This window comes from Ranitomeya imitator, chromosome 5, assembly GCF_032444005.1.
Source record: "Ranitomeya imitator isolate aRanImi1 chromosome 5, aRanImi1.pri, whole genome shotgun sequence".
NCBI lineage: Eukaryota > Metazoa > Chordata > Amphibia > Anura > Dendrobatidae > Ranitomeya > Ranitomeya imitator.
The window spans coordinates 225,173,790-225,200,028 of record NC_091286.1 but is presented as its reverse complement, the minus strand read 5'-3'; positions in this window follow the sequence as shown (position 1 = coordinate 225,200,028).

Here is a 26,239-nt window from a genome sequence, read left to right as displayed (position 1 = left end):
TGAGGATGTCGAGTCCATATGGGTTGAAATTCATGGAGGGAAAAATGGTAACAAAATTCTCATTGGGGTCTGTTACAAACCCCCAAATATAACAGAAAGCATGGAAAGTCTACTTCTAAAGCAGATAGATGAAGCTGCAACCCATAATGAGGTCCTGGTTATGGGGGACTTTAACTACCCGGATATTAACTGGGAAACAGAAACCTGTGAAACCCATAAAGGCAACAGGTTTCTGCTAATAACCAAGAAAAATTATCTTTCACAATTGGTGCAGAATCCAACCAGAGGAGCAGCACTTTTAGACCTAATACTATCTAATAGACCTGACAGAATAACAAATCTGCAGGTGGTTGGGCATTTAGGAAATAGCGACCACAATATTGTGCAGTTTCACCTGTCTTTCACTAGGGGGACTTGTCAGGGAGTCACAAAAACATTGAACTTTAGGAAGGCAAAGTTTGAACAGCTTAGAGATGCCCTTAATCTGGTAGACTGGGACAATATCCTCAGAAATGAGAATACAGATAATAAATGGGAAATGTTTAAGAACATCCTAAATAGGCAGTGTAAGCGGTTTATACCTTGTGGGAATAAAAGGACTAGAAATAGGAAAAACCCAATGTGGCTAAACAAAGAAGTAAGACAGGCAATTAACAGTAAAAAGAAAGCATTTGCACTACTAAAGCAGGATGGCACCATTGAAGCTCTAAAAAACTATAGGGAGAAAAATACTTTATCTAAAAAACTAATTAAAGCTGCCAAAAAGGAAACAGAGAAGCACATTGCTAAGGAGAGTAAAACTAATCCCAAACTGTTCTTCAACTATATCAATAGTAAAAGAATAAAAACTGAAAATGTAGGCCCCTTAAAAAATAGTGAGGAAAGAATGGTTGTAGATGACGAGGAACAAGCTAACATATTAAACACCTTCTTCTCCACGGTATTCACGGTGGAAAATGAAATGCTAGGTGAAATCCCAAGAAACAATGAAAACCCTATATTAAGGGTCACCAATCTAACCCAAGAAGAGGTGCAAAACCGGCTAAATAAGATTAAAATAGATAAATCTCCGGGTCCGGATGGCATACACCCACGAGTACTAAGAGAACTAAGTAATGTAATAGATAAACCATTATTTCTTATTTTTAGTGACTCTATAGCGACAGGGTCTGTTCCGCAGGACTGGCGCATAGCAAATGTGGTGCCAATATTCAAAAAGGGCTCTAAAAGTGAACCTGGAAATTATAGGCCAGTAAGTCTAACCTCTATTGTTGGTAAAATATTTGAAGGGTTTCTGAGGGATGTTATTCTGGATTATCTCAATGAGAATAACTGTTTAACTCCATATCAGCATGGGTTTATGAGAAATCGCTCCTGTCAAACCAATCTAATCAGTTTTTATGAAGAGGTAAGCTATAGGCTGGACCACGGTGAGTCATTGGACGTGGTATATCTCGATTTTTCCAAAGCGTTTGATACCGTGCCGCACAAGAGGTTGGTACACAAAATGAGAATGCTTGGTCTGGGGGAAAATGTGTGTAAATGGGTTAGTAACTGGCTTAGTGATAGAAAGCAGAGGGTGGTTATAAATGGTATAGTCTCTAACTGGGTCGCTGTGACCAGTGGGGTACCGCAGGGGTCAGTATTGGGACCTGTTCTCTTCAACATATTCATTAATGATCTGGTAGAAGGTTTACACAGTAAAATATCGATATTTGCAGATGATACAAAACTATGTAAAGCAGTTAATACAAGAGAAGATAGTATTCTGCTACAGATGGATCTGGATAAGTTGGAAACTTGGGCTGAAAGGTGGCAGATGAGGTTTAACAATGATAAATGTAAGGTTATACACATGGGAAGAGGGAATCAATATCACCATTACACACTGAACGGGAAACCACTGGGTAAATCTGGCAGGGAGAAGGACTTGGGGATCCTAGTTAATGATAAACTTACCTGGAGCAGCCAGTGCCAGGCAGCAGCTGCCAAGGCAAACAGGATCATGGGGTGCATTAAAAGAGGTCTGGATACACATGATGAGAGCATTATACTGCCTCTGTACAAATCCCTAGTTAGACCGCACATGGAGTACTGTGTCCAGTTTTGGGCACCGGTGCTCAGGAAGGATATAATGGAACTAGAGAGAGTACAAAGGAGGGCAACAAAATTAATAAAGGGGATGTGAGAACTACAATACCCAGATAGATTAGCAAAATTAGGATTATTTAGTCTAGAAAAAAGACGACTGAGGGGCGATCTAATAACCATGTATAAGTATATAAGGGGACAATACAAATATCTCGCTGAGGATCTGTTTATACCAAGGAAGGTGACGGGCACAAGGGGGCATTCTTTGCGTCTGGAGGAGAGAAGGTTTTTCCACCAACATAGAAGAGGATTCTTTACTGTTAGGGCAGTGAGAATCTGGAATTGCTTGCCTGAGGAGGTGGTGATGGCGAACTCAGTCGAGGGGTTCAAGAGAGGCCTGGATGTCTTCCTGGAGCAGAACAATATTGTATCATACAATTATTAGGTTCTGTAGAAGGACGTAGATCTGGGTATTTATTTATTATGATGGAATATAGGCTGAACTGGATGGACAAATGTCTTTTTTCGGCCTTACTAACTATGTTACTATGTTACTATGTTACTATGTTACCTCATTCACTCCTACATCCTTACTTAAAACCCCTCCCCCAAAAACCTTACACTCACTCTTCTCCCAATTCACCTTAAATGCTGACGCACCACAAAAAATAGACGCTAATAACTTCACCCGCCTCACAGAATACTCTGAATCACACAACACACACACGTCATCCATATAAGCACTAACCTTCCATTCCCTCCCTCCACCTCCTGGCACTTGTACTCCTCTAATCACTTTATCTTTCCTCAACATACAAAGCAACGGTTCAATCGCACAAATAAAAACCACAGGAGACAAAGGACAACCTTGTCTCACACCTGAAAAAACATTCACTCTTCTACCCACAGAACCATTCATCAAAACACAACTATAAATGTCTTTATATAAGCTCCTCACCCTCCAAACAAAATCAGGCAGAAACCCCATTCTCAATAATACTCGGAACAAAAAACTATGTGATAACCGATCATACGCCTTTTCAAAGTCCAAACTCAAAACAAATACACTCTTCTTCCGACTCATACAGTCCCACAAACAATCTCTCAACATACACACACACTCATGTATACGTCTCCCAGGCACTGCACAACACTGTTCATCCCCAATCACACTCTCTATCACGTCACGCATCCTATTCGCCATTACTTTCGCATAGATCTTATAATCGCAATTCAACAACGTTATCGGTCTCCAATTTTTTAAACTCTTCAAATCTCCTTTTTTAGGTATTAACACAACCATCCCTGCACGCATACTCTCAGCCACCTCCATACTAGACCACATATACTTACACACATCCACAAAACCCTTACCAATCACATGCCACATCACCCTATAAAACTCTATAGGAAGACCATCCTCTCCTGGAGTCTTATTTAACGCCATGCTATTCATTACCTTCCATACCTCATCACCTGTCACCTCACCCATCACTCTCTCTCTCTCCATCTCACTCAATTTATTTTCTAATACACTTAGTACATCCTCCTCCAAAGCCTCATCCCTCCACTTCACTGCATACAGCTCCTCATAAAACTTAGCCACATGTTCACACATATCCTCCCCACTTACCTCTCTTCCATCCTCTTCATTCAAAACACTCATACTCTGCTTTTTCCCAAAAACCTTTTTGAAGAAAAACCTTGAACACCTTTCATCTTGCTCCATTCTATCAATTTTTGCCCTAAAAATAATACTCTTCCCTTTCTCCTCCAAAAACTCATTAATTTCTTTTTTAACCTTTTTTATCCCCTCCTCCACCTCCATTCCTCCTTCCCTCAATTTATACAATAAACATAAACGGGCATTCAACTTAACAAACTTTTCCCTCTTAATTGCCGCAAATTCATACCCCACACTTTTAAAAAACTTTTTTGTCTGCCTCTTAACCCAATCCCACCACTCACAAACATTCCCAAAACTTTCCTTACTTTTACACCACTGTTCATACTTTCTCACATACTCCTTCCTCACAGCTTCATTTTCCAACAATTTCACATTTAATTTCCACAAACCCTTTCCAAACACACCACTAACATTAATATCTAACTCGCACAACACACAAACATGGTCCGAAAAAACGACCCTATCCTGCTTATATCCAACAGGAATAATATTTTTAGAAATAAAACAATAATCCAACCTGGACTGTGCTCTTCCACTATCAGAAAAAAAGGTATCTAACAAAGGGTTAACCTTACACACACGCTGCATATCACTCAAATCAAAGTCAGTAACTAACTCCAGCAAAACTTTTCCAGACACATCCACATTCACTCCCCCCACATCACAATTCATATCACCCACAATCACCACAGGCACTCTTCCTGGAACAAAAAGCTTCACTTTTTCAAATAATAACTTACGCTCATTTTTTTCTACTGGCGCATAAATATTGATAACACAAAACTTAGCATTTTTATATTCAAAATTTGCTAAGATACACCTCCCCACCTCCACCACCAAATAATTATTCAAAGCCACCTCCTGCCCCTTAACTAAAATACCCACACCATCATTTCTATTATTTGCACTACCAGACCATACAGACGCACCATAAGACCACTCATCCCCTTTCACACCATCCACAATCCCACATTCTTGCAAACAAAAAATAGATGCACTCTGCATAGCTAAAAAATCCAAAATTGCTGCTCTCCTCCTTGCTTTCTTAAAAACTCTCACATTTTGAGAAACTATAGAAAAACCCATACTATAAAACAAAAAACAATGCAAAAATTACCACAAAACTACACACATTACACAAAAAGCCCTTGACAAAGGTCAAGACTCACAGAAAGGAGAGAAAAAAAAACAACAACAGATCCACTGAGCTTTCATTTTACCCAGTATCACCATTGTCCTCCTCTGCCATTCGGACTGAACAGCAAGTCTCTGAACCACTAGCCCCTTCGTGCTCACTCCATTTTTTTATAGCCGGCCCAATTTTTCTCTTAGGCATACTAGTGCATGCCTCATCACTTTCCCCATCCTCCTCCCTCTGACACTTATTCCCACCCCTGTCCTCATCTGAAGAAAGCCCTCCAATATTCTGAGGATCTGAGGGGTGCACAGGGCTCTCAGCTTCAGAAATGCGCACGTCTTCCTCCGTTGCATCCATTGCTTCCTCAAGAGAAAACATTTCAGGCACAGTAGAGTCATCATCTTCTTCCTCATCTTCTTCCTGATCTTCTTCCTTCTTCTTAAACCCCTTCTCTACTTTTTTTGCCGCCAACCAAAACTCCTTATCTTCCTTCTGTACATCACTCATAGCACCACGGGGTGCTAGCACAATGTCATCTGGAGTCACAGAGCGTCTTTCCCTCTCCCTCTCCCTCCTTTCCTCTCTCTCCATTCTTTCAGATTCCTTTCTGATAATCGCCAACCTCCTCCTTCTCTCCTCCTCCTCTCTCCATTCACTCTCTGAGCGTCTAGGCGCTCTCTGCGGACAATCCTTATATATGTGGTCACTACTACCACACACATCACAGGTCTTAGCCATCGGGCAATCACCAGCCATATGCCCCTCCTTCTTGCAGTTTCGGCAACACTGCCCCTTCTGGCAGTCTGCCTGGACATGTCCAAAAGAGAAACATCTCCTGCAAAACAGAGGCTGCCCAGGGTACGTGAGGAAACCCCTATGCCCTGCCACAGAGAAGTTCGCCGGAGGGTGTCTGAACCCACCCACACTGCCAGGATCTCTTCTGAACCTTACACGATACTTGTATCGACAATTAAAGATTCCTAAGCAGTTCACTTGCTTCTCTCCCCTTGAAACAAAGTCACAATACTGTGAGAGGAAGCTCTCCAACAATGCAGGTTCAGTAAAGGGGTTATAGACAGTGATAGTCACCTGCCTTTCCTGAAGACCAAACAGTGGTTCACATTTCACTCCCTTCAAACAGGGATCTCTGGCATGATTCCGGAACCACTCATAGATGTTCAGGCAATAATGCTCTGACATAAAAGTAATGTCGTAGTTACCTTGATTAGGGAACTCATTGATACTAAAGATGTTTTCTCTCTTTCCTTCAGCCTTTTCCTCAATAAGGTCACGAACAATAAAGACCACGCTGTTCCTTGCCCGGATAGATGGCTCCAACGTCACTCGGATGGTGTTCCTCACATAACTCATCTTCAAAGCTGTCGGTACAAATGACCACAGAAAAAAACAGAATTCTCTGCAAAAGGGTCTGGATTGCTCCAGAAAACCTCACTCCAGACAGCTGTTTCGGGGTGTTTGCCCCTCATCAGTGTGGAGTAGGAATCTGGCTATTAGGAGCAGTGCCTAGTAAAAAGGCTATAAAGGCACAGATGATTGGCCTCGGGGAGACCAAAACATCCAACACTGCGGAGACACCATCACGTGTTTCTCAACGCAGTGATTCCAGAACACTGCCCCCATCCCTTATGGGAAATATGCAGATGCAGGTAAAGAAGCTGCGGAGACACCATCACGTGTTTCTCGACGCAAGCAGTGAATAGCCAGGCCTTTCCCCGGGAAGGAACAACCACGGGAAGGGCAGCATCCTATGAAGGAAAGCCACCTATGCCAAGCATGGTATCCATCCACAGACAGCTGTTTCGGGGTGTTTGCCCCTCATCAGTGTGGAGTAGGAATCTGGCTATTAGGAGCAGTGCCTAGTAAAAAGGCTATAAAGGCACAGATGATTGGCCTCGGGGAGACCAAAACATCCAACACTGCGGAGACACCATCACGTGTTTCTCAACGCAGTGATTCCAGAACACTGCCCCCATCCCTTATGGGAAATATGCAGATGCAGGTAAAGAAGCTGCGGAGACACCATCACGTGTTTCTCGACGCAAGCAGTGAATAGCCAGGCCTTTCCCCGGGAAGGAACATCCCATAAGGGATGGGGGCAGTGTTCTGGAATCACTGCGTTGAGAAACACGTGATGGTGTCTCCGCAGTGTTGGATGTTTTGGTCTCCCCGAGGCCAATCATCTGTGCCTTTATAGCCTTTTTACTAGGCACTGCTCCTAATAGCCAGATTCCTACTCCACACTGATGAGGGGCAAACACCCCGAAACAGCTGTCTGTGGATGGATACCATGCTTGGCATAGGTGGCTTTCCTTCATAGGATGCTGCCCTTCCCGTGGTTGTTCCTTCCCGGGGAAAGGCCTGGCTATTCACTGCTTGCGTCGAGAAACACGTGATGGTGTCTCCGCAGCTTCTTTACCTGCATCTGTGTAATAGTATTGACCTGATGTAAAAACCTACCTGATCACTGTTACCATATGGTGAACAGCATAAAAGCACATAATTCCTGTATTGCTGTTTTTTGCTCATTCTGGCTACCAAAAATCAGAATAGAAAGCAATTAATCATGTGTCATTGTCATGTGTTTTTGAAAATGGCATCAATACAAGCATAAACTTGGCTCTCTAAAAAGAAGCCTCTCTTTTGGCAGAAATATAGAAAAATAATATTTCTCAAAATATGGCAATGCAAAAATAGTTTAGCGTGCTTTCTGTAAAATTTCAGCATGTTAAAATTTTCAAAAAGACTTCGCCTGATACAGTTCACAAAATAATTTTGTTAAAAAAATTGACTATTGTTATATATATATATATATATATACGTATATATATATATAGTAGAACTTCGCTTGTGTGCATTTTCGTTGATTTAAAAAAAAAATGTCCTGCTACAGTTGTACAAATTTAGTTGTTCAAAAATTGACTGTTGTCACACCTACTGTAGAATTTGGTTAATGTGCAAATAAAAATTTGGCCTGCTACAGGTGTAGAAATTTGGTCCCTCGGTACTTGGTTCCCAGCTGCCACTATTTCTACCGCTCATGCATCCTTGCCTTGTACCAGCACGTGCCGAGGAACATCACCCTCGTCCTTACCAATATAGTTACAGGGATGGTCTAATTAATGACAGACATGTTTACAAGCGCTTGTGGCCAGTGACGCTACATTTCACTGATGGCACATTGGGAAAACATTGTGCTACCGACACTGAGGATTGATGGCCCTACTTCCATAAGGGTTTCTTCCACCTCCTACACCAGTTCCTGGGCCCCTTCCTGTTCCTTCTCATTCTCCAGCTTAGATGTGCTATCTCAGAGCATACATCAGATGGAAGCTCTGCAGCACTGCCTCAGTGAAGCTGCAACAGGCTCTGCTAAAGCTGATTTGTCTAGGAGACAAACTGCACAACACGGCACAGTTGAAAAAAGGAATAACAGAACAGACAGATCTGTGGCTCTCACAGCTGAACCTCCACCCAGGAATGGTCTTGTGTGATTGTGGGTATAACCTGGTGGTGGCTGTGAAGCTTGACAAGGTCACACACATACCATGCTTGGCACATGTGCTCAACTTGAAAAACCTACCATTATTTGCCAGAGCTTAAGGTCAAGGTATGCCTCGTCATCGCCAATTTCTGCAAATCAGCTACAGCTGCCATCACTCTGGCAGTGCTGCAGCGCATGCAAGTGCCAGCTCACCAACTGATGTGCGATGTGACAACATACACATGTTGGGAAAGCTTGGTGAGCAGCAGAGGCCAGTTGTGGAATACTAGCTCGAACATGCCTGTTGGTATTCTGGTAAGCCTCTGCACATAACAACTGAAGAATGGGCATGGATGTTTGACATTTGTGCAGTTCTCCAAGACTTTGATGATTCCACAAAGATGGTGCATGGCATTGACACAATCATCACAACGATTCTGCTTCTGTACCTACTTAAACAGTCACTGCTGACAATTAAATTTGAAGCTTTGCATGTGGAACAGGTAGAGACTGAAGAGAGAAGAGAAACAGGGAGATGCTACCCAGCCCAGCCTCATCTACTCAGCACTGATTAGGTTTCAACGAGGATGTGGAGGCTGAGGAGGAACAGGAGCTACAGAGGCTAGTACCCACACAAGCTTTGTCCCATCTTTCCATGGATAGGTTGAGGAGCGGAATGAGGAGGAAAAGATGGAGGAGGAGATGGAGAGTTGTCATCGTGGTGGAGGAAAGTGCTGAATGTAGGGATCTTGTCACATATGGCAGGCTTTATTTAACACTGCCTTTCCTGTGACCCTCCCTCAAATTACATTCATCTTTGCCAAAAAAAAGAGTACTGGCTGTTTACCCTGCTAGTCCCACACTACAGGGAGAACCTTGCATCTCTCATTCCTGAGGCAAAGAGGTCTACTAAAATTGTTCCATAGCAAAAGGCTATTGTGGAAAATTTGATGGAAAAATTCCCATCAAACAACGCTAGTGGCAAGGGGCAAGTTTCCTTGCTCAATCAAGGATGAAAGGTGATGGGGACACAAACCAGGTACAGCACAGAAAGGGGTACACTGTCAAAAGCATTGGACAATTTCATGACACCCTCCAAGCATCCAGGCCCTGAGTTTTTAAAGATGGTCAAACAGTACCTGGCTGACAATACCAGCATACTCCTTAATTCCTCTGTGATTCAAATATTGGGTCTCAAACCTGGTCACTTGGCATGACCTGTTTGTCAATGCCTTGGAGGTATAATGCTGCCCTGCTGCTATCATCTTATCTGAGTGAGTTTTTAGTGACACCAGGTGAATCAAAACAGAGAAGCACTTTCGCCTTTCAGCAGAAAGTGCTGCCATGCTCACTCTGATATTAAAAAAAACCTTTGATTAGCCGCAACTTTTACACACCTCCAGATGACAACAGCACATAAAGTGCTTTAATAAGTAATGAGCACACATGCCAAGAAAATGTATTATCCAAGCCTGGCTGAGTGGTAATAGAGCATCTGGGGCATGCTGTAATACGTCTCGCAGCTGCTAGACAGCCGCAACACATGCAGGGTTTGCCTAACAAGCAGGCAATCCCTGCATGCGTTGTGGCTGTCAAACAGCATCTAAAATGTTTATAATATTCAATATTTGAATAAGGCCCACCAGCTGTTGCCTTCAAGGGTCTATGCATTACTGGATGTCTACTTACAATTTTGTTCCTGGCTTTGCACTTTCTGCAAAGCCTTTATTAGAGTAGGGATGCATCAACTACACTTTCCAACTATTTTAATAAGGCCTTCCAATTGATGCCTTCAAGGGTCTTTGAATTACTGTATTCATAATTTTCATTTTTCATGGCTTTGCACTTTGTTTGGCACCAATATGAGTGTAGGAGCACATAAGCTACACTTTTTAATATTGCAATGTGGCCCTGCAGTTTTTGCCTTCAAAGGTTTATGGATGAGCCATCTTATAATTTCTTCCCAGCTTTACTCTGTATGAAGAGCCATTATGAGTGTAGGAATACCACAACTACAGTTTGTTCACAATTTTTGACTGAGGCACTGCAGTTTATGCCTTGAATGGTGTATGGATGACCCTGCTTGCAATTTTTAGAAGGCTTTGCACTTAGTGCATTGACTTTATGAGTCTAGGTGTGCCACTACATGACAATTTCAAGAGAATATGTTTGAGGGCCTCCTTTACAGTGGGAGAAATAAGTATTTGATGCCTTGCTGATTTTGCAAGTTTTCCCGCTGACAAAGACATAAACAGTTTATAATTTTAAGGGTAGGTTAATTTTCACATTGAGAGATAGAATAGCAAAAATAAAATCCAGAAAATCACATTGTACAAGCTATGTTAATTTATTTGCAGCTTTTGTAATGAGAAATAAGTATTTGATCTCCTACCAACCATTAAGAATTCTGGCTACTACCGACCAGTTAGACAACCCTAATCAACTTGTTACCTGAAATGAAGACAGATGTCTTCCATAGTCACCTTTATAAAAGACTCCTGTCTACAGACTCAATTACTAAGTCAGAATCTAACCTCAAAAACATGGGCAAGACCAAAGAGCTTTATAAGGATGTCAGGGACAAGATCATAGACCTGCACAAAGCTAGAATAGGCTACAAAACCATAAGTAAGATGCTGGGTGAGAAGGAAACAACTGTTGGCGCAGTAGTAAGAAAATGGAAGAAATACAAAATGACTGTGAATTGACATCAATCTGGTGCATCATGCAAAATCTCTCCTCGTGGGGTATCTGTGATCATGAGGAAGGTGAGAGATCAGCCTAAAACTACATGAGGGAACTTGTTAATGATTTCAAGGCAGCTGGGACCACAGTCACGAAGAAAATCTTTGGTAACACCTTATGCCGTAAAGGTTTAAAATCCTGCAGTGCCCGCAAGGTCCTTCTGCTAAAGAAGGCACATGTGCAGACCCATTTGAAGTTTGCCAATGAACACAGGATGATTCTGTGAGTGACTGGGAGAAGGTACTATGGTCAGATGAGACAAAAATTTAGGTCTTTGGCATTAACAAAACTCGCTGTGTTTGGAGGAAGAGGAACTCTGCCTATGACCCAAAGAACACTGTCCCCACTGTCAAGAATAGAGGTGGAAACATTATTTTTTGAGAGTGTTTCTCTGCTAAGAGCACACAACTAGTTCTTTGCATCAATGGGAGAATAGATAGAGCCATGTACCAAAAAATCCTGAGTGACAACCTTCTACCCTCCACCAAGACATTAAAAATGGGTTGTGGCTGGGTCTTCCAGCAAGACAATGACCCAAAACAAACAACCAAGACAACAAAGGAGTGGCTCAAAAAGAAGCATATTAACATCATGAAGTAGCCTAGCCAGTCTCCAGACCTTAATCCCAACTTATGGAGTGAGTTGAAGCTCCGAGCTGCCAAGCGACAGCCTCAAATTTTAATGATTTAGAGATGATCTGCAAAGAGGTGTGGACCAAAATTACTCCTGACATGTGCGCAAACCTTATCATCAACTACAAAAAAAATCTGACTGCTGTGCTTGACAACAAGGATTTTGCCACCAAGTGTTTGCCAGAGGGATCAAATACTTATTTCTCACTACAAAATGCAAATAAATGTATATAATTTATACAATGTGATTTTCTGGATTTTAGTTTTGATATTCTCTCTCTAAATGTTAAATTTAAGCTACGTTTTAAAATTATAGACTGTTCATGTCTTTGTCAGTGGGCAAACTTACAAAATCAGCAAGAGATCAAATATTTATTTTCACTGCTGTATGTCTTAATACATTGTGTTTTAGAGCCCCTCTTACATCAAATTTTTGTCAGTTCTTTTTTCTTTTATAAATTACACTGACATTGACATTTTTTACTAAAGATTTCAATTTGGTATAATTAAATTATAATTTTTCTTTTAAATCCTGCTTAAGTCATTAAACAGGATAAAATGTTTCTTAACATTTTCTTCCTGTAAAATGTAAGTTCTCGCTGATTTAAATTTTTTTTTTTGTCATTACTTAAAGTGGAGTAAAAATGTGACACCACTTTTCTCACCAGTGATCTAGGAGTCAGAGATGCTTCCATGGGTCTTCCCCATGCTGTTTTCCTTCCTTCCATTCAGCACTTTTTCTATCCATTGCAAGATTTTTTTCATTGCCCTAGACCTCCTTGTAATTTGTTACAGGTCGAGGGTCTTCAGGTGGATTGAGAGTGTAATAAAATATTACAACAACCTGTGTGTTTATTTCATTAAAATACTTTGCAATATTGTGTGTGTGTTTTTTAACCATTTCATGCTATTGGATTAATAATGGATAGGTGTCATAATTGACGCCTCTCCATTATTAATCTGGCTTAATGTCACCTTACAATAGCAAGGTAACATTAACCCTTCATTACCCCATATCCCACCGCTACACGGGAGTGGGAAGAGAGTGGCCAAGTGCCAGAATAGGCGCATCTTCCAGATGTTTTTAGCCAGGGGGGCCAATAACCCGTGGACCCTCTCTAGGCTATTAATATCTGCCCTCAGTCACTGGCTTTACCACTCTGGCGGAGAAAATTGCACGGGAGCCCACGCCAATTTTTTCCGCGATTTAACCCTTAAATTTAATAGCTACAGCGCCCAAATTTTGCACATACACACTACTAACATAAATAGTGTGGAATATGCAAAAAAAATGGGAATATGACATGGTTTACTGTATGTAAACCATGTCTCATATCATGTCGGGTTTAGGAAGGAGAAATGAAAAGCCGGCAATTGAATTACCGGCTTTTCTGCATTATCACGCTGAAGTGAATATAAATATATAGAGATTTCTCATTAACTTGCATTGGGTTTCATGTTTCGGCCGATCCCCCGACCCCGACTTTTCAAGATAATCGGCCGATTTCACTCGACCCAACTTTTGAGAAAGTCGGGTTTCGTGAAACCCGACTCGACCTCAAAAAAGGAAAAGTCGCTCAACCCTACTCAACATCATCCCCGGGGTAATTTTCTGCAATGTGCATCTTACCGTCTTCCGGATGTGGGTGTCATCAGCCAGACCTGGGGTTTGGGGTTGGGGCGCTCGTCCTGCCCTGGATGGCAGTTGTCAGAAGTTGCATCTGCTGCCATTGCTCCTGCTGGCTCTGTTGTATCTGCTGCATCAACAGCCTGTTGGTCTCTTGCTGTATCTGCTTTTGTTGCTCCTGCTGTGACTGCAACTGGACCAAATGTTTCAGCGGGTCATCCATTTTCCTCAGCAATGCTTGCTGGCTTGCAACAGACTTGACCCATGACATTCAATAATAGATTTACGTCTCCGCTGGGAACGCTGCCCGCATTCTCCACCAATTGTAGGGGTTACACTCGCTCAGGTGCGACGGCTGACACTCAGGAGGCACGTTCCATTAAAAGTTCACAGGGTTTATTGCTCCATAAACCACATAGTAGATAACAGAAATCAAATAGCCTTTAGCTCAGGAACAGAAAATACCAGTGCCCAGTCCTTCAGGTTCAGTCCTGGAGCCTTAACACACTCTGGAGGCTTTCACCTCCACACACACCTCCTGTGTTAAACATTAGCCATTCTTTTATTGGTCTAACCACACCCAGGAACCCATCACATGATCAGACATGTGGTTATGACATCACCACAGGTTCTGAAACACAGATAGATAGGCATGGTTATGTCACAGCGACAAGTCACCTATGTGACACATATCTCCCGTCGACTATACAACCTTTAGCCACACTACAATACATAGATATATCTATCCATATATCTATCTGGCTACTTTCACACATCAGGTTTTGCTATCAGGCACAATCCGGCGAGTTTGAAAAAAACGGATCCGTTTGTTTTTTCCACCGAATCCGTTTTTTTCTCATAGAGTTGTTTTTTCAAAAATTCGCTGGATCCTGCCTGATGGATAGATGTAGATAGATATATGGATAGTTAGGCTACTTTCACACATCAGTTTGTTTCTGTCAGGCAGGATCCGGAGAATTTTTTTTTTTTTTTTAAACGGATCCATTGCAAATAGTAAAAAACTGATGCAACTGATCCGGTTTTTTTAAGAGAGAGAGAACGGAAATGTGCATGTTTTCAATGGAAAAATGCATGAAAAAATGGATTTGGAGGCCGGATTCATCATTTCACATCTCAGTTTGATACTTTTTTCGGCGAATCCGTTACTGGGCATTTTTTCGCCGGACAGAAAAAACTTTCCTCTGTACGTTTTCTCCGTCCACCGGAAACAGGTTTTTTTCCGGCAAAAAACGGATGAAATGTGTGGCCATCAGGCGCAATCTGGCGCTAATACAACTCTATGAGAAAAAAACGGATCCATTTTTTTTCAAACCTCGCCAGATTATGCCTGATGGCAAAAACCTGATGTGTGAAAGTAGCCTAACTATCTATATATCTATCTACATCTATCCATAGATATATCTATCTACATCTATCTATCTATCTCATTCCTTCTATCTATCTATCTATCTATCTATCTATCTATCTATCTATCTATCTATCTATCTGCCACGCCGTTCAGGCATTAAAAGCCCATTTTTTTTCTATTTTTGTGTGCTGTTTTCTTTTTTTTACTTCTATAATTGAAACCATTGGACTCCTGGTTTGGAAAGCTTTGCACCACTATCACGGTGATATTGATGCTGTTCCTGTTTTGTGTTTTATCTATCTATCTATCTATCTATCTATCTATCTATCTATCTATCTATCTATCTATCTATCGATCTATCTGTCTATCTATGTGTGTAATGGAGCGTGAGTTGGACAAATGTAAAAGAGGAGGTTGGACAAGACATGACAACACAAATCTTTTTTTTGTTTTATAATAATATCTCGTTATTTAGCTTTCAAAAACGCATACAAAAACGCACAAAAAAATGCATCAAAACGGCGCAAAAAAATGCACCTGCGTTTTCTGCCAAGAGCTGCGGATTTAGTGCAGAAAAATCCACAGCCAAATCTGCAACGTGTGGACATACCCTTAGCTGTCACAGTACAGTCAACTGGGAAGAACTATCAGAGACAATATAAAAGCTGAGGCAAGGAATGCATCAGACGTTTCAGAATGTTACAAGCCATACAAAGAATTATCGAGCACTAAGCTCAGCATTAGAAATATTATTATTATTATTATTATTGTTATTATTATTATACATGTTTATAGCGCCATTTATTCCATGGCGCTTTACATGTGAATACGGGGCAAATATAGACAAATACATTAAACATGAGCAGATAACAAGGCACACGAGTACATAAGGAGGGAGGACCCTGCCCGCGAGGACTCACAGTCTGCAGGGGGTGGGTGAGGATACACTAGGAGAGGGAAGAGCTGGCTGTACGGCTGTTCAGTAGGTTGAGGATCACTGCAGGCTGTAGGCTTGTCGGAAGAGATGAGTCTTCAGGTTCTTTTTGAAGGTTTCTATGGTAGGCGCAAGTCTGATGTGTTGGGGTAGAGAGTTCCAGAGTATGGGGGAAGCACGGGAGAAGTCTTGGATGCGGTTATGGGAAGAAGAGATGAGAGGGGAGTAGAGAAGGAGGTCCTGGGAGGATCGGAGGTCGCGTGTAGGTAGGTACCGGGAGACCATGTCACAGATGTATGGAGGAGACAGGTTGTGGATGGCTTTGTATGTCAGTGTGAGGGTTTTGAACTGGAGTCTCTGGGCGATAGGAAGCCAGTGAAGGGCTTGACACAGGGGAGAGGCTGGGGAATAGCGGGGGGACAGGTGGATTAGTCGGGCAGCAGAGTGTAGGATGGATTGGAGTGGTGCCAGAGTGCTAGAGGGGAGTCCAGAGAGTAGGAGGTTGCAGTAGTCGAGGCGGGAGATGATAAGGGCATGCACTAGCGTTTTTGCAGTGTTGCGGTCAAGGAAAGCACGGATCCGGGAAATATTTTTGAGTTTGAGACGACAGGAGGAGGCAAGGGCTTGGATATGTGGCTTGAAAGAGAGGGCAGAGTCGAGGATCACCCCGAGGCACCGGGCGTGTGGGACTGGGGATAGTGAGCAGCCATTGACATTGATGGATAGGTCTGGTGGAGGGGTAGAGTGAGATGGGGGAAAGATGATGAATTCTGCTTTGTCCATGTTCAGTTGTAGAAAGCGAGCAGAAAAGAAGGCTGAAATGGCAGACAGACAGTGCGGGATTTTGGTAAGCAAGGAGGAGAGGTCAGGTCCGGAGAGGTAGATCTGCGTGTCGTCAGCGTAGAGATGGTACTGCATACCGTGGGATTCTATGAGCTGTCCCAGGCCGAAAGTGTAGATGGAGAAGAGTAGGGGTCCTAGAACAGAGCCTTGAGGAACACCGACTGACAAGGGGCGAAGTGAGGAGGTGGTGTGGGGGAGGGAGACACTGAATGTTCGGTCTGTCAGATATGACGAGATCCAGGAAAGGGCCAAGTCTGTGATGCCAAGGGATGAGAGGATTTGTAGCAAAAGGGAGTGGTCTACAGTGTCAAAGGCAGAAGACAAGTCCAGGAGAAGGAGGACAGAGTAGTGTCGCTTGCTCCTGGCAGTTAGTAGGTCATTGGTGACTTTAGTTAGGGCAGTTTCAGCTGAGTGATGGGAACGGAAGCCTGATTGTAACCGATCAAAGAGGGAGCAGGAGGAGAAGTGGGAGGACAGAAATAGGGAAAGAAAGGGCAAAAACACTGGACAACTACTCTAGACAGAGTGTAGTGTATAACTACAGCACTGAGGATGCAACATTGGAGCAGTAGTTACTGAATAATACATACTGTAGATTCCATTGATAGGAGAAAAGACAGATAGGAAAGGTGCCAACCGAAATGGACTCATTGTGATTAAATAGTGATATACTCAGGGAGGGCTTTGACTTTCTGACTGCCTGTGAATTGAACATTTTTTATACATTCTTCTTCTAAGGTCATTCTCACACGTCCAGATATTTCCGGTATGTGAAGAAATGGTCCCGGAGCTATCCGTGTCCGTGTGTGCACATAGGCCATCCGTGTGTCATCCTTGTTTCTCATCCGTGTGCTGTCCGTGTGCATACGTATCACACAAAAAGGTTTTGAGGTCCATATGTGTGACTAAGGCATTAATTAAATGCTTGGAACTTGCAAAGGTGTGTTCCATTAGTGATGATGTCTTAAAACAGTTCCTATAAATTTTAAAACAATGACATATCTTCTTAGGGGTGTGTGTTAGGACTCCTTGGGTGTCACAAATATGTCTACTGACAATGAGGCGTTGTTGTGGTTGGCATGGCTCATGTCATGTCACTTTGGGGTTCGACACCATATGCTTGATGAGGAACTACAGCTGCAAAAGAGGCTATGGGTTCACCCTCTACTCTTTCTACGTGGGGCATACGGTCATTTTACAGAATTGTATAATGAACTTCGCAGATACCCGGTGAAGTTTGTTGCTTTTTGTCGGCCTTCCATTCCTGGCTTTGACAACCTACTTCATGCTTTGCGGCCTTACCTTCTCAGACAAGACACCTGCATGCGACTCAGCATTTCTCCGGAAGAGCGTTTGCTAGTCACCTTGACGTAATATTTTTGAGCAAAACATGATATTGGGACCAATAACGTGCAAACCATCATAGTGAGTAATGTTCCAGTTCACTAGGTTAGACAATTACCATAATCATAACTGCCAATCATGTCTTGGTTAACCACTGCCATAGAAATAAAGCCAAACATACACTTTGATATGTATTCTTACTAACAATAATAAAGTAGGTGCCACAACCAAACTCTTAACATGTACACTTTGTGAAATGTACATTCTAAGTGACATCTGTGTGGTGCATTAATGGGTGTGGGTTATATTGGACCAAAAAATGTTTTTATGTTTATCTGTGCTATATTACCTTCACTATGTTAATTTTTTTTATACATCAACATAATCAACAATCGATGGCAAATGTTTGACATCCAAACTATGGTTTTGTTAACAGATTCCTGGCTACTGGCCACTCCTATTCTTCAATTCATTTTGAATTCCTCCTTGGCACGTCAACCATATCCTGGATTGTGCGCTCAAACTGTGATCTGATTTGGGACAAGCTAAAGAGCCACCTCATGCCTCAGCCAAACACACTGTTAGTGCTAGCAGAACGCACCAAATAATTAGTAAGATGGTATAAGGTGCGTTCGCAGCCTGGGGTCCACCGTGCAGAGATGGAACCTGCTGCTGAGTAATGACGGACTATATGGTGGTATATTGTGGATACACACACAGGTTATCTTCACCCGGTATGAAGGAAGCAAACCCTATTGCGTCACAGGGCTGCAGTACCGCACAAAGAGCGCTAGCAAGGAGTTACAGAACTCTATCCCAAGACACAGGGAAAGAGTTCCTCCAGACCTCTTGCGCTCGACACCGCTATTGGGATGTCAGAGTAAAAGAGAAACAATAATTAAATGCACAAGATTGTGTGCAGTGCCGCTCTAGCAGACGCCACTAACTACCCAGACTTGGACCAGGAAAGTGCTCTATTAGCGCACGGTGCTGCACTGGTGGTCAGTGCAAGCAGATGCTGTATCGTGTGTTAAGTGCAGGTAGCACTGTTGGGCGCTAGATAGCAAGCATCCACCATTCGCTAGCAGTCAATAACACTAGGAAGGGGGATGATTAAAGAGTGACAGTCACACATCTACACACACACATTTTCAAGTATACACTAGCACATGGCCGAGCGGCCATGCGAACCTTTTATAGCAGCAGTGCTACGGGACCTTCCAGATTAGTCCAATAGGAGCCGCAACATGACCTGATGTTGTGACCCCCGACCTCCAATGGGAGGCTGTCCTGTGGGCATGCTCAGTATGGGAAAAGCAGGACTTAGTCCCAGAAATACCTGCTCGTTGCTGATCTGTGCTGGCTACAAAGGCAGAGCCTGGAAGAGAAGCAGTAACCAGTCGCACAGTATCAGCTTGAGCCAGATGCTGGGACCGACGTCTCTGCGGAGCAGGCTCCACTGGAGAAGAAGAATGGGAGACAGCAGCGGAGATGGTTTGAGATTCCCCCTGTGCAGGGGCAGGAACTCGATACCTGACACACACAAGACTGGTTGCGGATTGCCCAGGGTTTCATGGAAGCCACTGAGTTCCCAAACTGCATTGGTGCCCTGGATGGAAAACCACATTTGTGTCAAGAAGCTGCCAAACTCTGGTTCTCGTTATTTTAATTACAAAAAATATTTTTCCGTTGTGCTCCTGGCTGTAGCTGAAAGCAACTACTGTTTTGTTCTGGCTGACATTGGGGCATATGGGAGTGCCTCTGATGCTCGCATCTTTAGAGCTTCCAGATTAGCTCGCTGACTTGCTGACACAAATTTAAATCTGCCACAACCATGTGTGCTTCCTGGTGCATCAGGCCCACCTGCACCATTTATCATGGTTGCTCATGAGGGTTTTGCGTTCTCAAGGCATGTTTTTCGACCATTTCCACGTCGAGGTTTGGACAACCGGAGGAGAATTTTTAACACTCGACTGATGAAAGCCCGTCGATTGGTTGAGTGTGCTTTTGGAATCTTGACTTCAAGATGGCGTATTTTTGAAACTCAAATCCAAATGCATCCAGAAAATGTCCAGGCAGTCATAAAGGCTACCGTTATTTTGCATAATTTCCGCCGACAACAAGAACCATCCTTGGATGATGTTGATGATGGGAGAGTGGGTAATGTGGCATTACCAAAGGAAAGACACCATGCTCCCCGAGTAGCTCACTCTGCCCTTATAGTGAGGAATATTTTTGCAGATTTTTTTCTAACACCAGATGGTAGTGTGCCATGGCAAATGGAGGAGCCCAACTAATGCTACACTTAAATATGTATTCTGTCCAAAAGTGTATTTTTGATTTTTAACATTGTTTGTTTCTTTTTCTAAAAAATTGGTTAGGGACTCGCAAGGTAATGAGGACCCCTGACGTGAGTTGCGAGCTTACATATGATGTGGGTAACTGATACATGGCCGACTCAAGGCCTCATTGCTACCCATAACAATTAACTAATACCTCATTATAATGTGTTTACTGTGGGTGTGATAAATACGCCATGTTTTATAGTATGTATTTGTTGTGATAATTGTTGACTAACAACAAATACCTAAGACCCTCACTCATTAACTGTGTTCTGGAAGGATAGTGGATCACCTTGCGATCATGTTGTTCATACATACTGAAATTGAAGTGTACAATTTTACTGTCCTTTGACCATGGTCAATAGTTCAATGCAGTTGAGGCTGTGAGGGGGCGCAACTTCAGTGACCTCACTGCTAGTCAATGAAGCTGCGTGCACCACCACCATCTCATCCTTTACCATTTTTTTTCATCCATGACGGATTAATCTTACCACCATCCTGGTTGTAAATTGTGTATGGGCCAGATTTGGATAACTTCGTGGAACATAAAGGTGTCCAGGTATGGTATATTGCTTATTTTATTAAAAAAAAATTCTATTTTGGTCATATAAATTACTTATTGTACAAATTGCATTGACTTTGACAGATAAACAAGACATATTAACACTTTACCAATGTGTTTTATTTTTTAAACAACACATGTATTCATCCGAGTGTCTGGCAAAAAAGAAACCAAATTTTAAACAACAAAATGAAGATAACCTACTTAGTTAGGTTAGTCATACATGCACAAAGTCACCATGACTGGAGAAAGATTCATCCGTGGTATTTTATGCGCTTACACGTCCAGGGCTGTGTGGGCATTTCTTCTGTAGGCATTGTGGTCTGGCGTGTGGTTGCTTGAGGAAGTTGATTTTGAAAAACCAACGCTGTTCCAGATGTAGATGGGAATAAGGTAGTGTTTTGTAAGACTCATCCAAAAATGTTTGTGAAACACTTTGTGGCTGAGGTAAAGTTGGTTGTGAGTCAACAATTTGGCTCAGATATGATTGTAAACTACTATAGGTTTCACCTCTTGGCATATGGTTTTGCAGACCAAATTGGCTCACAACAGGTGTCTGGTGCCTTGATGGCAGATTGTAGGGCCGTGGCCTAGTAAAATGAACAACACTACTATCACCCACAGATATGCTGGAGGACATTGTTTCCAAATGTTGGCTGTAGGTGGTGCCTGGATCAGACATTTGCACATATTGCTGACTAGTGGGATGGGCATGAGGCACTGAGGCTGAATCAGACATTTGCACATAATCATGGGTGTAGCTATCGGCAGGAGGAATCCAAACAGGAGCATACATTTGTGGATAAGGATATCTGGATGTTGGAGGTGGAAGCATGGACGAGGGTGCAGGCATTTGCTGTGATTGTTGTGTTTCTGCCCCAGGGTTGTCCCCTGAAGATAGTGTACTTACAATTTGTGCATGTTATGTTGGTAGCAAATGGCATCTGCATTTAATGCTGGGCAGCTCGCCATTGTTCAATGGGCCTTAGCACCGGGTTTGGGTCCTGCTCTCCTTGGCTTGCAGCAATGAGGATCAAGATTGCAGCCCGTACCCGTTCCTGCTGGTCATCTGAAACTTTGCCGAGGCAAGGAGAGAGGGAGCGACAAAAGCGATCTACCAAATTTTCAGGTGTCATGGAATTTAGTATGGATTAAACTCGAGCATTAATGAGCTCAGGCAGCATACGTGGCTACTCATGTAGCCTGGTTCGCCTATCTCGGATAGTGTGTGTAAGATACTGAGGTGGATTGGATGTTGATGCTGCCTGTGGTGCTGGGGCTGCTGTTTGTGATGTTGATGGGGCTGTTGTTTGGGTGCTTCCAGGACCAGCATCAATGGAGGTTTCAGCAGCATCAGACACGTGTTCATCAGGCTGTGATGTGGAGTGTGGTCTGATGGGGCTTCAGTCTCCGATACTGATGTACATGGCACTGATCTTGCTGTTGTTGGCGATTCATCAGAATCATCAAGGTTGTCATCAGTCCTAGGATAAAATAACATTAACAGTTTATGTCATAGTGTTAAAATAATCAAAAATAACATTATAAAACATATTTTTTGAGAACAAATTACCATATATACTCGAGTATAAGCCGACCCGAGTATATACCGACCCGAGTATAAGCCGACCCCCCCAATTTTGCCAGAAAAAACTGGGAAAACTTAATGACTCGAGTATAAGCCTAGGGTGGGAAATGCAGCAGTTACCGGTAAATGTCAAAAGTAAAAATAAATACCAATAAAAGTAAAATTAATTGAGATATCAGTAGGTTAAGTGTTTTTGAATATCCATATTGAAAAAGGAGCCCCATATAATGCTCCATAAAGTTTGTTATGGCCCCATAAGATGCTCCATATTAAAATATGCCCCATATAATCCTGCATAAAGGTTAATAATGGCCCCATAAGATGCTCCATAGACATATTTGCCCAATATAATGCTGCACAAATGCTGATTATGGCCCCATAAGATGCTCCATAAAGATATTTGCCCCATATAGTGCTGCACAAACATTGATTATGGCCCCATACAGACACTTGCCCCATATAGTGCTGCACAAACGTTATGGCCCCTTATAGTGCTGCACAAACATTATGGCCCCATATAGTGCTGCACAAACATTATGGCCCCATATAGTGCTGCACAAACCTTATGGCCCCTTATAGTGTTGCACAAACGTTATGGCCCCTTATAGTGCTGCACAAACGTTATGGCCCCATATAGTACTGCACAAACGTTATGGCCCTTTATAGTGCTGCACAAATGTTATGGCCCCTTATAGTGCTGCACAAACATTATGGCCCCATATAGTGCTGCACAAACATTATGGCCCCATATAATGCTTCACAAATGTTATGGCCCCATATAGTGCTGCACAAACGTTATGGCCCCATATAGTGCTGCACAAACGTTATGGCCCCTTATAGTGCTTCACAAACATTATGGCCCCATATAATGCTGCACAAACATTATGGCCCCATATAGTGCTGCATAAATGTTATGGCCCCATATAATGCTGCACAAATGTTATGGCCCCATATAGTGCTGCACAAACGTTATGGCCCCATAGATGCTCCATACAGACACTTGCCCCATTTGCTGTGATAAAAAAAAAATCACATACTCACCTCTCCGTCGCTCAGTCCCCCGGCGCTTTCAATATTCACATGCTAATCGTTCCGGCACCACTCCATCTTCAGCACTGACGTTCAGGCTGAGGGCGCGCACTAACTACATCACCGCGCCCTCTGACCTGAGTGCTACTGCTGAAGATGGAGCGGCACCGAAACGAGGAGCAGGTTAGTACCGCGCAGCGCAGCACTCCCCCTCCCCGTTATACTTACCTGCTCCTGGCGCTGTGCAGTCTCTGCTTCCCCGGCGCTGCAGCGTCTTCCTGTAGTGAGCGGTCACCGTTACCACTCATTACAGTAATGAATATGCAGCTCCACCTCTATGGGAGGTGGAGCCGCATTTTAATTACTGTAATGAGCGGTACCATGTGACCGCTCAGTTCAGGAGGAAGCTGCCGGCGCCGGGAAGCCAGGGACCTGCAGGGACCGCGCCAAGGAGCAGGTAAGTATAATTACACAGCCCCTGCTCCCCCTCACCTGCTGACCCCTGGGTATGACTCTAGTATAAGCCGAGAGGGGGAGTTTCAGCCCAAAAAAGTGGGCTGAAAATCTCGGCTTATACTCGAGTATATACTGTAAGTTAGGTTTTTACCATGTTGCTTTTTTGTAATTGAAAATATAAACATGATTATTATTTAAAACACAAATGTACTTCTGAAAGATAACTAGTGATCCCAGATTTGCATTAATATTTTTAATTGTTGAATATTATGAAATCTGTAAAAATACAGTGTAGTTAGTTTAATATGTTTGCTAAATCATACACAGTGACACTTACGGATTTAGCTCCAGGATTGGGAGAAGAAAGGCTAAGTTTCTGTAGAACACATATTGATGCTTTTTGGAAGCACCTGCCGTGGAGGGGATTAAATCCCCGCCTAAACTGGTCCCTCAGTGAGCGCCATCGCCGTTTATCCAAATCAACTGTTGGGAAAGTTAAAAAAAATCAAGTCACAATCCCGCAAATAACAAAATATTCATTAAACAACAACACAATGTGTTCAGCTATGTTAGATGTAAAAAGTGGTATAATTTTGATCATCAAGCCTTGTCCCAAAAAATATTTTAAAAAAAAATGCTTATCCCTTGCCATTGAGACTAAGAAGTGTGTGACCATTTAGCACCATGGTGTAATTTAACAAATTAAGAATTGTCCACCATGAGCAGTGTTCTAAACTGTTTGAACAAACATAACCTGCTGGACTTTGGCTGGGTATAACAACACAAACATTATCACAATTAACAATGAGCATTAGCCATATGTAAGGGCTTGCCTTGTGTGAATAATTGGGTATGATGGCATGAATTAAGTCTAAACATTGGCTTTAACTCAGTCACATACAAACTGTGGTGTGGGCAGCAAGAAATTTTAAAACCAAACACTCCAAGGGACTACTAGATTTGAATTTTTGTGTATGTTGGATTAAAAATAGCAGGCAGCACATGATGATCCTTACATGTTTAAAATTGTAATCTTCACAAACTTTTTTTGGAATAATGTATGAGAGACTTTAAATGCAAACCTTTTTACATATATTACACCAGTCAATTAACAGATATAAAAAATAACCAACATTGTTAAGCATAAGAGCAAGTAATGTTAGACATCTGTAGAGATATGCTTCTATACAGCTGATAGTGTTAAATTTGATGTAACACGATTTGGTACGCCAGGGAAGTGTGGCCAAAAGAGCAGTTTGCGCACATACCAAACAAGTAGGCCTTGAGTATTAATTTGTGTTATATGTAACATAGTAACATAGTTAGTAAGGCCGAAAAAAGACATTTGTCCATCCAGTTCAGCCTATATTCCATCATAATAAATACCCAGATCTACGTCCTTCTACAGAACCTAATAATTGTATGATACAATATTGTTCTGCTCCAGGAAGACATCCAGGCCTCTCTTGAACCCCTCGACTGAGTTCGCCATCACCACCTCCTCAGGCAAGCAATTCCAGATTCTCACTGCCCTAACAGTAAAGAATCCTCTTCTATATGTACTAATAGGTATTAATTTGTGTTCTAAAAACTCTCTCTCTCTATATATATATATATACTATATATATAGTATTTGTCAAAAATAAAGATACACACCAGAACTAAAATGCTGCCAAAGACACACACTGCATTTTTTGGTCATTTCTAAAAAGCATGGTTCATGAGTAATTATGATAAAACACAGGGAACATACTGTAACGTACTAATAATACTCTAAAGTGTATATGATATGGTCCATGTAAATACAAAGCTTAATAACACATAAGTCTAATGCTTAGGATGGTAAGACATGTACCATAACATATATAAAGCACAAAGTGAAGTAGTTTAAATTTTTTTTTATTATTTCCATGTAAAATTAAACAAGGAACACCTATGGGGTAACTTACCAAACTTTGCCTGCTTTGCTGGGGAATATGTGGACCAACCAGGCCTGGGGTACAGCTGCACAGCTACAGCAAACCAACCACATTCAATTGCCAGCCTGTCATGGTATCCTTCGCATCATGTGTCCCAAAGCTCCGGATGTTGCTCCACCAAACTTATTAGCCGCTCTGTGTCCACACGGGGGGCCCATAATATTCTCTAAAGTCACCAGAGTATAGAGATGCCAGCACTCTGATAACTTGCCAAATTCACCTCAGAGCCTAAAATGCTGTCTAGACTTATGGGAAACTTTGGACTAAGCAATGTCTAGACACCTGTCTAGTATTGATACAATTGATTAGAATGTTAACCCTATATATTTAGAATTGCACACGGATTGCACACGGACGGCATCCGTGTGTGG